The following is a 2,271-nucleotide window of genomic DNA, read 5'->3' on the forward strand; positions in this document are numbered from 1 at the left end:
CATGAGATCACATATCTCATTGTTCTAGGATATTTCATTGCGATTTTCATATGGATACCTGGTGCTTTCAATATATATTTCATTCTCAACCCCAGGATATTTCATTGCAATTTTCATATGGACACCTGGCTCTTTCAATATATATTTCATTCTCAACCCCAGGATATTTCATTGCAATTTTCATATGGATACCTGGCGCTTTCATTGGATATTTCATTGTTAGCCCCAGGATATTTCATTGTGCTTTTCATCTGAATGCCTGGCACTTTCAATGGATATTTCATTCTTGTTCCTAGGATATTTCATTGCACTTTTCATAGATATACCTGGTGCTTTCATTGGATATTTCATTGCTAAACCCAGGATATCTCATTGTGCTTCTCATTTGGATGCCTGGCGCTTTCAATGGATATTTCATTCTTATTCCTAGGAGATTTCATTGCACTTTTCATATGTGTACCTGGCGCTTTCAATGAATATTTCATTTTTAGTGGCAGCTGACCTTTCAGGGTCCAGGGTGCATTTCCAAATGTAAAATGGCAATAAAATCAGGAAAAATTAGGGCTCATTGCTGATCATCATGTTGGGTAACATTGTCAGGGTCCAGGGTCCAGTTCCAAATATGGTAATATATCCAAAAATAGCCAGAAAAATAGTGGAAAAATTGAATATATATAAAAATGGTATACAGAACATCAGGCACTGCCTTCAGGGTCCACTTCAAGTTCATGTGGGGATATGGCTGAAGGATTGCCATGACTTTACATATTGCTATTGCCACATCATCAGTTTTTCATCATGCCCAAGTCGGCTTTCAAGCCAGAGGAGGCCATTCATGTTGATATCTACTGTTCTGTCTCAATACATGGATACATGGTCAACTTACAACATGACGTGACTTGAGGACACCTCCCAGGATGAATCAGCTCATCATCCTATAGCCCTCAAAGAGCTGATATCAAAGTTTACTATGTTTGGGACAGGCCAGTAGCTATCAATGTGAAAGCAGACAGTGTGAAAGCCAACTTGGGCATGATGTGAAAACTGATGCTGCAGCACTGGCAATATGTAAGATCATGTCAATCCTTCAACCTCATCCCCATAACCTAGACAGGGCCAAGGACACCATAACCTACATGTCAACTACAAACTTTTGTAGTCTCAAAAAGCGGACACTACAAACTTTTGTAGTCTAAAAAAGTGCCTTTTCTAAAGGCTCTCATGCTCTCTTTTGCATATGATTCCTCAAACTAGACATGGAATTGAGTCCCTGCAATGTATCTGTATATTCCCCAGCCATTTCCCCATCAAATATGTGCCATGTATGGGATGGATGGGCTAGGTTGACTTTGGATAACCTTTTAGCCCTAACCCTAACTTTGTAGTCTAAGTCCAACTTTTGTAGTCTTTTGTAGTGTATCAGTAAAATTTGTAGTCTATGTCCGACTTTTGTAGTCTTATGTAGTCTATCAGTAAACTTTGTAGTTGAGTCTGACTTTTTTATAGTCTATCAGTAAACTTGGTAGTCTATATCTGACCATTCCTTTTCTAGGGCATGCACCTTCCTTTTTTGGTCATTTTCCCCATGATACAATAGTTGTAGCCCTTTCTTTTAGCTTTCTAAATATACTGAAATCATATTGTTTGGTTTTGTTTTCATGGAGAAAAATGCAAAAAACAAAAAAAAAAAACACGATGCTTTTGGGATTCCTTTACCTCATATCTCCACAACGGGAGCACTTCAGAACATAATTTGAACAGATTCAGGAAGCTACAGTGTAGGGCTACAACTTTTGTTTTTTGACCATTTTTGGTAATTGGTCATGTGACCATCATCCCAACATCCCATTACATGGACCCTGATAGGTAAAATCATTCTCCAGTTGGTTTTCTTCACTTTTTGGTCAAACCAGGTGATATTTCCCTTTTGGGATGGAACCTGAAGTGGACCCTGAAGGCAGTGCCTGATGTTCTGTATACCATTTTTATATATATTCAATTTTTCCACTATTTTTCTGGCTATTTTTGGATATATTACCATATTTGGAACTGGACCCTGGACCCTGACAATGTTACCCAACATGATGATCAGCAATGAGCCCTAATTTTTCCTGATTTTATTGCCATTTTACATTTGGAAATGCACCCTGGACCCTGAAAGGTCAGCTGCCACTAAAAATGAAATATTCATTGAAAGCGCCAGGTACACATATGAAAAGTGCAATGAAATCTCCTAGGAATAAGAATGAAATATCCATGAAAGCGCCAGGC

This window comes from Laccaria bicolor, genomic scaffold (assembly GCF_000143565.1).
Source record: "Laccaria bicolor S238N-H82 LACBIscaffold_145 genomic scaffold, whole genome shotgun sequence".
Lineage (NCBI taxonomy): Eukaryota > Fungi > Basidiomycota > Agaricomycetes > Agaricales > Hydnangiaceae > Laccaria > Laccaria bicolor.